General features: G+C 35.0%; 1 non-coding gene across 1 annotated transcript; it reads left to right on the forward strand.

Annotated features, from left to right (window-relative positions):
• Window positions 1–3,339: 3,339 nt before the first annotated feature.
• LOC112781395 (small nucleolar RNA R71) lies at window positions 3,340–3,443 on the forward strand. Its single transcript, XR_003192173.1, has one exon. It is a non-coding gene; the product is annotated as a small nucleolar RNA R71 (small nucleolar RNA).
• Window positions 3,444–13,924: the final 10,481 nt, after the last annotated feature.

Raw genomic sequence — 13,924 nt, forward strand, 5'->3', positions numbered from 1 at the left:
CCAATTAGAGGTGTCCAGGGTTCTTAAGCACACTCTTTTTTTTCTTTGGACCTTGACTTTAACCGCTCAGTCTCAAGTTTTCACTTGACACCTACACGCCACAAGCACATGGTTAGGGACAGCTTAGTTTAGCCGCTTAGACCAGGATTTTATTCCTTTTAGGCCCTCCTATCCACTGATGCTCAAAGCCTTGGGATCCTTTTTATTACCCTTGCCTTTTGGTTTTAAGGGTTATTGGCTTTTTGCTCTTGCCTCTTGGTTTTAAGAGCTTTGGCTTTTTCTGCTTGCTTTTTCTTTCTATATATTTTTTTTTATTCGCCTATTTTTTTTTCTGCAAGCTTTGTTCTTTGCTACTTTTTCTTGCTTCAAGAATCATTTTTATGGTTTTTCAGATTATCAAATAACATGTCTCCTAGTCATCATTCTTTCAAGAGCCAACATATTTAACATTCTTAAACAACAACTTCAAAAGACATATGCACTGTTCAAGCATACATTCAGAAAACAAGAAGCATTGCCACCACCTCAATATAATTAAGCTAAGTTCAAGGATAAATTCAAAACTCATGTACTTCTTGTTCTTTTGAATTAAAATATTTTTCATTTAAGAGAGGTGATGGATTCATAGGACATTCATATCTTTAAGACATAGTTACTAACTACTAATGATCATGTAATGAAGACACAAACATAGATAAGCACCATAACATAGAAAACGAAAAAAAACAAAAGAAATAAGAGCAAGGAATGAATCCACCTTAGTGATGATGGCGTTTCAATGATGTTTTTGAGCTCTTCTATGTCTCTTCCTTGCCTTTGTTGCTCCTCCTTCATTGCTTTTTAGATCTTCTCTGATTTCATGAAGGATGATGGAGTGCTCTTGATGTTCCACCCTTAGTTGCTTCCAATAATTGTGTGGAAGAAAATGAATCCCCTGAGGTATCTCAGGGATCTCTTGATTTGCAGTCAAATGTTCTACCACTGAGCTATAGACCCTTGATGGAAGCTTTTGTCTTCCCTTTCCTCTTTCTAGAGGTTTCTCTGGCCTTAGGTGCCATCAATGGTTATGGAAAAAACAAAAAAGCTATGCTTTTACCACACCAAACTTAGAATGTTGCTCGCCCTCGAGCAAAAGAAGAAAGAATAGAAGAATAAGAAGATATGGAGGAGATGGAGGGATCTGTGTATGGATGTGAGTGGTGAATGGAGAACAGAAGGGATGGTCATGAATGGAGAGAGAGAGGGTGAGGTGGGTGAGGGATTCACAGATCCTGAGATGATCCTGTGGTGTCCACAGATCTTGAGGTGATCCTGTGGTGTCCACAGATCCTGAGGTGTCAAGGCATTTACATCCCTACACCAATTTAGGCATGCAAAATGCCCTTGCACACAACTCTGGGCGTTCAGTGCCAGGTTGGTGCCCATTTTGGGCGTTCAACGCCAGACAGATGCTCCTCCAGGGTGTGATTTTTCTTCTGCTGTTTTTGATTCCGTTTTTGATTTTTTTGTTTGTTTTGTGACTCCACATGATCATGAACCTATAAAGACATATAACTAAGAAAAATATAGTTAGATAAATAAAAATTGGGTTGCCTCCCAACAAGCGCTTCTTTAATGTCAATAGCTTGACAGTGGGCTCTCATGGAGCCTCACAGATGTGCAGAGCTTTGTTGAGACTCTCCAACACCAAACTTAGAGTTTGGATATGGGAGTTCAACACCAAACTTAGAGTTTGGTTGTGGCCTCCCAACACCAAACTTAGAGTTTGACTGTGGGGGCTCTGGTTGACTCTACTTTGAGAGAAGCTTTTTCTGCTTCCTCTCCATAGTTGCAGAGGGAGATTCTTGAGTTTTAAACACAAGGGAGTCCTCATTCCATTGAAGGACTATTTCACCTCTGTCAACATCAATCACAGCTCTTGCTGTGGCCAGGAAAGGTCTTCCTAGGATGATGGGTTCATCCTCTTCCTTTCCAGTATCCAGGACTATGAAATTAGTAGGGATGTAAAGGCCTTCAACCTTTACTAACATGTCCTCTACTTGTCCATAAGCCTGTTTTCTTGAACTGTCTGCCATCTCTAATGAGATTTTAGCAGCTTGCACCCCATAGATTCCCAGTTTCTCTATTATAGAGAGGGGCATGAGGTTTATTCCTGAACCAAGGTCACACAGAGCCTTAAAGATCATGGTGCCTATGGTGCAGGGTATTATGAACTTTCCAGGATCCTGTCTCTTCTGAGGCAATGTCAGTTGATCCAGATCACTTAGTTCATTGATGAACAAGGGAGGTTCAACTTCCCAAGCATCAATGCCAAATAATTTGGCATTCAGCTTCATGATTGCACCAAGAAACTTGGCAGTTTGCTCTTTAGTAACATCCTCATTCTCTTCAGAAGAGGAATACTCATCAGAGCTCATGAAGGGCATAAGGAGGTTCAATGGAATCTCTATGGTCTCTAGATGAGCCTCAGAGTCCTTTAGTTCCTCAGAGGGAAGCTCCTTATTGATCACTAGACATCCCAGGAGGTCTTCCTCCTTGGGATTCACGTCCTCTCCTCTCCTCACAGGTTCGGCCATGGCGCTTATGTCAATGGCCTTGCACTCTCCTTTTGGATTCTCTTCTGTATTGCTTGGGAGAGTACTAGGAGGGATTTCAGTGATCCTTTTACTCAGCTGGCCCACTTGTGCTTCCAGATTTCTAATGGAAGATCTTGTTTCATTCATGAAACTTACAGTGGCCTTAGACAGATCAGAGACTAAGTTTGCTAAATTAGAAGCATTTTGTTCAGAGTTCTCTATCTGTTGCTGAGTGGATGATGGAAAAGGTTTATTATTGTTAAACCTATTTCTTCCACCATTATTAAAGCCTTGTTGAGGCTTTTGATCCTTCCATGAGAAATTTGGATGATTTCTCCATGATGAGTTATAGGTGTTTCCATAAGGTTCACCTAAGTAATTCACATCTGCTATTGCAAGGTTCTCAGGATCATAAGCTTCTTCTGCATAAGAAGCCTCTTGAGTACTGTTGGATGCAGCTTGCATTCCATGCAGACTCTGAGAGATCATATTGACTTGCTGAGTCAATATTTTATTCTGAGCCAATATGGCATTCAGAGTATCAACTTCAAGAACTCCCTTCTTCATAGGCGTCCCATTACTCACAGGATTCCTTTCAGAAGTGTACATGAACTGGTTATTAGCAACCATGTCAATGAGTTCTTGAGCTTCTGCAGGCATTTTCTTTAGGTGAATGGATCCACCTGCAGAAGTGTCCAGTGACATCTTTGATAGCTCAGATAAACCATCATAGAATATATCCAGGATGGTCCATTCTGAAAGCATGTCAGAATGACACTTTTTGGTCAACTGTTTGTATCTTTCCCAAGCTTCATAGAGGGATTCACCTTCTTTCTGTCTGAAGGTTTGAACATCAGCTCTAAGCTTGCTCAGCTTTTGAGGAGCAAAGTACTTGGCTAAGAAAGCCGTGACCAGCTTATCCCAAGAGTTCAGGCTGTCTTTGGGTTGAGAATCCAACCATAATCTAGCTCTGTCTCTTACAGCAAAAGGGAAAAGCATGAGCTTGTAGACTTCAGGATCTACTCCATTAGTCTTAATAGTATCACATATCTGCAAGAATTCAGTTAAGAACTGAAAAGGATCTTCAGATGGAAGTCCATGAAACTTGCAGTTCTGCTGCATCAGAGAAACTAATTGAGGTTTCAGCTCAAAATTGTTTGCTCCAATGGCAGGAATGGAGATGCTTCTTCCATGTAAATTGGAATTAGGTGCAGTAAAGTCACCAAGCATCTTCCTTACATTATTATTATTTTCGGCTGCCATCTCCTTTTCCTGTTCGAAAATTTCTGAAAGGTTATCTCTGGATTGTTGTATTTTAGCTTCTCTTAATTTTCTCTTCAGAGTCCTTTCAGGTTCTGGATCTGCTTCCACAAGAATGTTCTTATCCTTGCTCCTGCTCATATGACAAAGAAGAGGGCACAAAAAAATAATAATAATAATAGAGATCCTTTATACCACAATATAGGGATCCCTGTGTGAGTAGAAGAAGAGGGGGAGACAAAGAATGTAATATAATGGAAGAAACACAACTGTGAGGATGGCAGAGATGTGAGATGAGATGTTAGGACATGAATGAATGAATAGAATAAGATGGGGGAGGGATAATTTTCGAAAATTATTTTGAAAAAGAGTTAGTGATTTTCGAAAATGGTTTTTGAAAATTGATAGTATTTTTTCGAAAATTTTTTTTTAAAATTAAAAATAAAAATAATTAGTTAATTAAAAAGAAATTTTTGAAAAAGAGGGAAGATATTTTCGAAAATTAGAGAGAGAGAGTTAGTTAGGTAGTTTTGAAAAAGTTAAGAAACAAACAAAAAGTTAGTTAGTTAGTTGAAACAGATTTTGAAAAGATAAGAAGCTAGGAAGTTAGAAAATATATTTTTTTGAAAAAGATAAGATAAGAAGATATTTTTGAAAAGATATGATTGAAATTAGTTTTGAGAAAGATTTGATTTTTAAAATCACAATTAATGACTTGATTCATAAGAAATCACAAGATATGATTCTAGAACTCAAAGTTTGAATCTTTCTTAACAAGCAAGTAACAAACTTCAAATTTTTGAATCAAAACATTAATTGATTATGTTATTTTCGAAAATTTGATATAAAAATAAGAAAAAGATTTTTGAAAAATATTTTTAAAATTTTCGAAAATAACTAAGAATTTTGAAAAAGATTTGATTTTTGAAAAAGATTTTGAAAAAGACAAGATTTTCAAATTGAAAATTTGATTTGACTCATAAGAAACAACTTGATTTTTAAAATTTTTTGAAAAAGTCAACTCAAATTTTCGAATTTGATGAGAGAAAAAGGGAAAGATATTTTTTTTTTTTTTGAAATTTTTATGAAAAACATGAAAATTATGCAATGCATGAAATTTTTAGATCAAAACAATGAATGCATGCAAGAATGCTATGAATGTCAAGATGAACACCAAGAACACTATGAATGTCAAGATGAACATCATAGACACAATTTTGAAAAATTTTTAATGCAAAGAAAACATGCAAGACACCAAACTTAGAATTCTTTAATGCTTACGCACTAAGAATTCAAGAATGCATATGATAAACACCATACAGCACAAAACAAAAAATCATCAAGATCAAACAAGAAGACTTACCAAGAACAACTTGAAGATCATGAAGAACACTATGAATGCATGAAATTTTCGAAAAAATGCAAGATGCATATGCAAGTGACACCAAACTTATGATATGACTCAAGACTCAAACAAGAACCACAAAAATATTTTTGATTTTTATGATTTTCTAATTTTTTTGGATTTTTATTTTATATTTTTCAAAAAATTATTTTGAAAAAGAAAATAAGGATTCCAAAATTTTTAATATGAATTCCAGGAATCTTATGCTCTAAAGCTCCAATCAAAGGGTCAGGCATGGCTTAATAGCCAGCCAAGCTTTAGTATGTAACTCAGACATGACACGCCTGACATTCCTTACATTCAACAGCCAATTGGCTAAGAAAGATAAAGAAGCTCTTCTCTTGAGTATAAGAATTGAGACATGGCTTTACAGCCAGCCAGGCTTCAACATGCTTCATGAAACACTAGAATTCATTCTTAAAGATTCTGAAGCCATAGAATAATTTATTTTTGAAAACATTTTTTATTAAAATTTTTTTTTTCGAAAACAAAGGAGAAAATTTTGAAAGATTTTTGAAAAATTTTTGAAAACAAAACAAAAAGAAAATTACCTAATCTGAGCAACAAGATGAACCGTCAGTTGTCCAAACTCGAACAATCCCCGGCAACGGCGCCAAAAACTTGGTGCACGAAATTGTGATGTCACATTCATAATTTGTCACAACTTCGATACAACTAACCAGCAAGTGCACTCAGTCGTCCAAGTAATACCTTACGTGAGTAAAGGTCGAATCCCACGGAGATTGTTGGTATGAAGCAAGCTATGGTCACCTTGTAAATCTCAGTTCAGGCAGATATAAAGTGATAATGGTGTTTTCGAATATTATATAATAAAATAGGGATAGAGATACTTATGTAAATCATTGGTAGGAATTTCAGATAAGCGAATGGAGATGCTTTTCTTTCCTCTGAACCTCTGCTTTCCTGCTATCTTCATCCAATCAGTCTCACTCCTTTCCATGGCTGGCTTTATGTGATACATCACCACTGTCAATGGCTACTTTCGGTCATCTCTCGGGAAAATGATCCAATGCCCTGTCACGGCACGGCTAATCGTCTGGAGGCATCACCCTTGCCAATGGCTTCATCTTATCCTCTCAGTGAATAATATGCTCACGCACCCTGTCACGGCACGGCTATTCATCTGTCGGTTCTCGATCATGCTGGAATAGGATTTACTATCCTTTTGCGTCTGTCACTAACGCCCTGCAATCGCGAGTTAGGAGCTCGTCATAGTCATTCATTCATCAAATCCTACTCAGAATACCACAGACAAGGTTTAGACCTTCCGGATTCTCTTGAATGCCGCCATCATTCTAGCTTACGCCACGAAGATTCCGGTTAAGAGATCTAAGAGATATTGATTCTAGCTTATTTCATGTAGAACGGAAGTGTTTGTCAGGCACGTGTTCATAGGGGAGATGGTGATGAGCGTCACACATAATCATCACCTTCATCACGTTCTTGGGTGCGAATGGATATCTTAGAAGCGAAATAAGATGAATTGAATAGAAAACAGTAGTACTTGCATTAATCTTTGGGGAACAGCAGAGCTCCACACCTTAATCTATGGAGTGTAGAAACTCTACCGTTAAAAATACATAAGTGAAAGGTCCAGGCATGGCCGAGATGGCCAGCCCCCAAAACGTGATCAAAGGATCATAAGGTAATCCAAAGATGTCAAATACAATAGTAAGAGGTTCTATTTATAATAAACTAGCTACTAGGGTTTACATGAGTAAGTAATTGATGCATAAATCCACTTCTGGGGCCCACTTGGTGTGTGCTTGGGTCGAGCCTTAACTTTCCACGTGCAGAGGCCATTTGTGGAGTTGAACGCCAGGTTTTGATCCATTTCTGGCGTTCAACTCTGGTTTTGGATCCTTTTCTGGCGCTGGACGCCAGATTTGGGCAGAAAGCTGGCGTTGAACGCCAGTTTACGTCATCTATTCTTGGCCAAAGTATGGACTATTATACATTGCTGGAAAGCCCTGGATGTCTACTTTCTAACTCAATTGGAATCGCGCCATTTCGAGTTCTGTAGAGCCAGAAAATCCACTTTGAGTGCAGGGAGGTCAGAATCCAACAGCATCAGCAGTCCTTCTTCAACCTCTGAATCTGATTTTTGCTCAAGTCCCTCAATTTCAGCCAGAAAATACCTGAAATCACAGAAAACACACAAACTCATAGTAAAGTCCAGAAATGTGAATTTAACATAAAAACTAATGAAAACATCCCTAAAATTAACTAGATCCTACTAAAAATATACTAAAAACAATGCAAAAAAGCGTATAAATTATCCGCTCATCAATAACCATAATCAATACTAATATTGTCTAATAACACCAAATATTTAAATCAATATAAATAATACAATATATGCATTAGTCTAAAATCTTATGCATTTTAAACATAAAACATTAACTTATAGTCTTATAATAACTAATAACATAAAATATTAAGGTTTACAATACTTAAATTCCACATAAGAATAGCCATCATCCATCACTAATAATACAAAATATTAATTGTGTATGATGACTGGGCCACCGGGCCGACTTCGGGTGACCCGAGCCATGGCCTAGACCAGACCCGAAATAATGACCGGGTACCCTTACCCGACCCTAGACCCGGTGAAATCACACCAAAATAGCCCCTAAAGTGTTCGGGGCTGGACTGGGTCTTCGGGCCGGGCCGGGCCATGCACACCCCTAGATAGATTTATTCATTTCAGGATTTAGGGTGATTATTTGTTGCTGTATTTTAATTTTAGTTGCTGATTGTTCTTGATTTCTGGCTCTTTTTAGTATGTTGTGCTGATTGTTCTTGATTTCTGGCTGTGTGAATGTTGTTCTGATTTCTGGCTCTGTGAATATTGTTTTGTTTTTTTAAGGCCCTATTTTGTTCAATTTTCATTTTGTAGGAAATTGTTTGGGGTATATAAGAAATAAGAAGGAAGACTATCCCAACAGCTACTCTTTTGATTGATTCTATGCCCCCACAAACTTGAACATAGAATAGAATTGAGGAGAGAAATCCTTCATTATTTCATCATTGGTTTGTTTATGGCATTGCATATTATTGTAGTTTGTTTGTTTTTTTATTCATTGAACTTTCACAAAATTAATTGTTTATAATCTCCTTTTGTCCAGAATAAACAATTCTTGAGTCCTTACTTAACTTTAACTTTATATCAGGTGGATTATGTGCTGTTATACAAGTATAAGATTTCTCCTTGAATATAGTATATGCAGTCTAATTCTGATTTCATGAACCAGCATTTAGTGAAGCAAAGCCACGTAACTTTGTTAGGAGAAATTTAAAATTTAGGATATATATTTAAAATTTATTTACCATGGTTAGACTGGTTGGACCTGTAAACCAATAAACCAATAATTAGAGCAGTTCGTTGATCGATCCGATTCTCAGAACCTTGACTAATAGCCATCATAAAAACTTTTAAAAATAAAGAAAGAATCTATTTAGATAATTTTTTTTTTTAAAATTGTCAAAACAGAAATATCAAAATTTATAGCAATTAAAATCGATCCCTCTATTAATAAGAAATTCAATTGAAATAAAATTAAGAAATTCTTTCTCAGCAAATTTATATCTTTAAATTCGAAAATCTAAAATTATAAGTCCTCTAAATCTATCTAAAATAGATTAACATAATAATGAAGATTCTGAAATAAAATAATTAACATGAAAAGGTGAGAATTTAACTGAAATTCTTAATTAAAAAAAAAAACTATCAGAAATAGTAGGATAATGTATATAATGGTAAAAAAACTAAGGGATATTCATAACTATACCTATAATAACTTGGAAAAAACTTTATTCAAGATAAATAATTATAATGACAAGTAATACAGAAGATATTTATAAATCTTATTAAGATAAGAAAAAGACCTCTTTGAAAGAACAAACCTCCTAAATTCTCTGTGATTCTAAGAAATAAGTAAAGAAGCCTTTAAAACAATAGTAATCTGCAAAATGAAGTAATGGAGTTTGAGACAAATAAAATCCCTAGAAGGTAGTCAAGAAGCTAATGTTTTCGCACAGGTTAATTTTAGGCAATGACAACAAATAAACATTTACTTAAAGAAAACCTTCAAAACTTATATCGAGAAATATCTATTATCTATATGCGAAAAAATAATTTAATCGAAAATATAAAAAGAAATGTAGAAAGAGAAAATGCTTTTATCCTAAATTAATAGAAGAACTATATCAAATGTTAAATCAAACACTTGAAAATACAAAATAAAAAATTCTCTATACAGAAGAAATAAGAAATGTTAAAAATCCATTTATTTTAGACAATTTTCAAAATAGAAAAAGATAATTAAAAATATAAAATTCTAACAGTCTACCAATTTTAAATAATCTATAGAATTTAATTAGTCATGAGAAAAGTATTAAAATGATAATAAAATAGAAATAAAAAAATATTATTATAAAATTTACAAAAAATAGTAAAAGGGTAAAACAATCCTAAAATAAAATTTTTGGGCACAAAAATTTAAATTTTAAACAAAATGACAAAAATTGGTATAAAAAACAAAGGGACAATTTTAAAAAAATAGCAACACTTTTAAATAAAGATAATATTTTTATATCATGTCACGTATCAAAATCTAATATATTACAACTTTAGTTAAACGATAAGATCAAACGTTCTTATTTAAAAATATTATTGACATTTTTTCTGAAATATCTACCTTATTTTTAACATATTTAGATATATAATGTACTTAATTAATTGACCCTAAATAAATATTATAGGTTATTTATCAGAGAAATATAAAGAAAGCAGACGAGACAACTCTATAGTCTGAATATATAAAATATTTTCTTAGAGAAAATAAAATAGTTAAAAACAATCCCTATATAGGAAGTCCTTTGTATAATAAACTACAATTAGAATAAAAGAAGATTTCGTCTAGAAAAATATTTCTAAAACTTACTCCTCGTTACTTTTTCGCAAATTATATATATGATATTGAACTATCTAGAAAACCTTGAAATAAGGGAAGATTTTAATTTTTATAAAACAACAACGTTAATTGATAATGAAAATAAATTGTCTTTAAATCTGATTTGGATCTAAAAGCAAAACAAAATTTTGCTAAGAAAAATACTTTAAAAGAACTATTTAGTAGAGAAAATATAATATATTATAAAAAATCCAGTTAGAAGCACTTATAAAAATAAAATCTGCTAATAGAAAATTAGAAATAGCACTAATATAAGTGATGAAGAAATTAATAAATTAAAAAAAATAAAAATCATAAAAAAATCTAAAATATGCTGATTCACATCAGTATTATAAAAGTTTTAATTAAATCTACCTACATGAAAGGTATTAATTATTCAGTAAATTTAATAATCTATGAAAAAAGAATTATAGATCTGATGACACATCATGTAAGACTTAAGACTTTGTAACTTTTGAAAAATTTTATTACGAACTAATTTTAAATTATTTATTTATTAACAGCTTTAATTTTAGAAATTATTTTATTAAAAATAATTAAAACAAATTTTGATAAATTAAATTTAAAATAAATTAAAGTTTTTATTCAGCTTTATAATTATTGATTTTTTTTTACAATTTAAAGTTTTAGAAAGATAAAGATAATGAATTAAATAATAAATTAAATAGGAGCGATTATAGTTAGAAAATTTAGCAATCAGAATTTGATAATTTAAATATGATATTTGGACTCAGTGGATTTTTTTGAGTCAGAAAACATAGTTTTCTGCGTAAAAACGCGCACTGAAATTTTGACCAGCAGTACCGATTGAGATCTGTCTGGTACTATAGCTGAGAAAATTAGTTATAAGTGAATAAGGTTAAGAAATTAGGATTTATAATTAGGAAAGGTAGAAATATTTAAAATGCGATTTAAAACCCTAATCTTAAAGGTTTTGGCCCAAAATTGGGGCAACGGACAAAAATAAGTAAACCGGGCCCAAGTGGGCCCAAGACCCAACATATATAAACATTAGTTACGAGCATTTCAACTCATTAACCTTAAAGAAAGGGGCTTGGGGCGCTGAAATGGAGAAGGGAGGAAGAAGAGAGAAAATCCTAACTCCATCAAACTTCAAATCACCATAACTTTTGATCCGGAACTCGGATTGACGAGTTGTTTGCGGCCACGCGTTGCTCTTCTCATCCTCTACAATTCTATCTAAGTTTTTTGGTGAGTAATCCACTGTCCTCTGCCTAGTTTTTATTTTCCTCTTTAAATTCGAATTTGGTTTGGGTTTTGAGGAAATCTTGTGATTTTGGTTATTTAGGAGTGCTCTAGTATGAGCCATTGGTGATATTCATCACAAAATTTCGTGGGTTAAGATAAGGAACCCTCTAACCCTTGAGATTTATCATTTTCGTGAACCCTAGGTTGATGTATATATGTGAAATTGGTTATATTAGTGTATTTAGTGATTTTGGTGCACAATTGGGAGGTTGGTGTTGCTTGTGGAGCTTTGGTGAAGTTTGGAGCTAAGGGTTGGTGGAGACTTCCAAGAAGAAGCTCAATTATTTTGGCTACAAGAGGTACGGTTTCAGTTTCATTTAAGTACCGTGTGGTGTGATGAGAATTCCTAGGCTAGATGCCCCTAGGATTAAGTTTGGATTGTGTAAATGGTCGGTAATAATATGCATAGTTGATATGTAATGTGAATTAATGATTGAGTTGAGAATTGTGTGGATTTGTATGTTTGGTGTGTTGAGAATTTGATGAATTGGATAATGAATATTGGTTTGTGGAATATGCATTTATATTGTGAATTTGGGCCGGAGGCCGTAGATTTTGGGCCGGAGGCCGGAAATAGGTAAGGAAGGTAAGTTGATGTGTGTATTGCGTGATGATATAAGAGATTGGATGGATTTTAGATATTGAATGTGTGAATAATTGGTTTGGTTACTAAATAACAAGGTTTGAGGAATTGAGGTGTGAATTTGATAGTTTTGGGTGAAATTGTGTAAATGAGGAAGGTTTGGTTTGGTTGAGTGTAGTTATGTGAATGTGGTTGGGTTGTGGTCATTTGGATGAGTGAAAATAAATTTGGCTTGTAAACATTGGAAAAATTGGTGATTTCTAGTTTTGGGTAAAAACTAATTTTTGACCAACTTTGGCGGTTCATAACTCAGTCCACGGAGTTTAGAATTTTTCAAAATTGGATTTTTATGGAATTTTATTCAATGATCTTTCCAACGGTTCAGAAATGGTTGAAAAAAGAATTTTGTAGAAGAAGTTATGTGTATTGGAAGTTTGGGGTTTGAAAATGTAATTCTGCAGCTTTTTAATTTAGTAAAAATTTTGGAAAATTGTGCTTCCACGTGCACGCGTAGCCGGCGCGCACGCGTCAGTCTCAATATTTACTCATCCACGCGTGCGCCTGGCCGACACGTACGCATCGCTGCACGGTTGCGAATGCCTCGTAGAAAATCCAGAGAGTTGTGCGAGTATTGTGCTGGTTTTGTGCGAGGAGCACAAAACGCACCCACGCGTACGCGTGGCTGACGCGTATGCGTTGCTCTGCTTTTCTGCCATCCACGCGTGCACATGGGCGATGCGCACGCGTCACTTTGTTTTTCTGACTTCCACGCGTGTGCGTGGACGACGCGCACGCGTGACCCTGTTTTAAGCAAAAGTTGATTTTTGAGTCTTTAAAGCCGAATTTTAGACTTTTAACCCTCCATTCTCATCCTCTAAGTCTTAAATCCTTATAGTATGCCTAGTAATGGAAAGAAGTTAGGATATGTGGTAACTTGTGGATGAAGTAAAGTGAGAATCAATGATGAATGATGAGTAATGATGATTGTATGAGTTACTGAAGGTGATGATGGAAGTGCGGTGTATGCCGTGAGCTGAAGGACTGTATTTAATAATGATTATTGGCTGGTCATGGGTTATGTTATGAGCCGGATGGCTATGGTAAATATTGGTTTATGGCTGAAAATGAAAATATAACTTTAAATGATTGTTATCTTGAGCTCTCTTTCTCGAAAGTGCGACCCCAAAGAGTGAATGAAGGTGAGGATCCCCTTCTTTGTTCCTCCTGGTATTGTAAAATTGCCTCCAGCGAGATGGTAGGAGGTTAGGATCCCCTCCTTGGTTTCTCCTGGGCATATGAGAACATACCTCCTGGGTAGATGCAAGGGTTGTGGTTTCGCCCCACTTGCTCCAGGTTGGTTAGTATAGAGGCTCCCCGGGTGTACGCAAGGGTTGTGGTTTTGCCCCACTTGCCCCGGGTTATGATGAGTGATGTATAAAATGTGCAATCATGTGATGTATAAATGACGATATGGTCTTGATGAATGATTATGGAGTTATGAATGAATATGTATTTGTGATACCTGGGTAGTAGCAAAGGTCGTGGTTCCCGCTTGCTCCAGGTCATTGTCTGAGAATTGGTAATAATGAAGAGTGATTATGAATGAATGTGGTAAATGAATAATGATGGAAAATGTTGAATGTGAGTATGCTTGTGTTTTCTCTCTGGTTGTAAGGGCAACATGGCGCATATACCCTCTAATGGAGACAGCGCGCATATACCCTCTAATGACGACAGGGCGCAGATACCCTCTAATGGTGACAGGGCATGTATTTCCTCTAATGATATTAATGCGCAACAGAGAGACTGTGCCCGGATTAGCTATCGGACA

This window comes from Arachis hypogaea, chromosome 19, assembly GCF_003086295.3.
Source record: "Arachis hypogaea cultivar Tifrunner chromosome 19, arahy.Tifrunner.gnm2.J5K5, whole genome shotgun sequence".
NCBI lineage: Eukaryota > Viridiplantae > Streptophyta > Magnoliopsida > Fabales > Fabaceae > Arachis > Arachis hypogaea.